Below are 268 nucleotides of genomic sequence, written 5' to 3'. Positions count from 1 at the left end.
GCAGAAGAATGAAATCGGACAAATCTCTTAAAATTCCTAGTCTCAGTTTTGCCTTCGTACAAAAGGAGTTATGGAGGTACAGATTCTCACCAAAATTGAAATACCAATCTCTTCTGCATCTATATCAATTCAGATTTATAATATACTTCTCACACAAGAAAATTAATTTTTTCTAGTTCTAATTCTCTTCTGTACCTTAATTTTCTCCTCTTGCCTCCCTGTTCTATGTACATCTCTCATTTACTTTCATAATTTATTATTCATTCTA

Source organism: Galeopterus variegatus, unplaced genomic scaffold, assembly GCF_000696425.1.
Source record: "Galeopterus variegatus unplaced genomic scaffold, G_variegatus-3.0.2 Scaffold12428, whole genome shotgun sequence".
Lineage (NCBI taxonomy): Eukaryota > Metazoa > Chordata > Mammalia > Dermoptera > Cynocephalidae > Galeopterus > Galeopterus variegatus.
The sequence above is the reverse complement of the archived record's forward strand: the minus strand, read 5'-3'. Positions refer to the sequence as shown.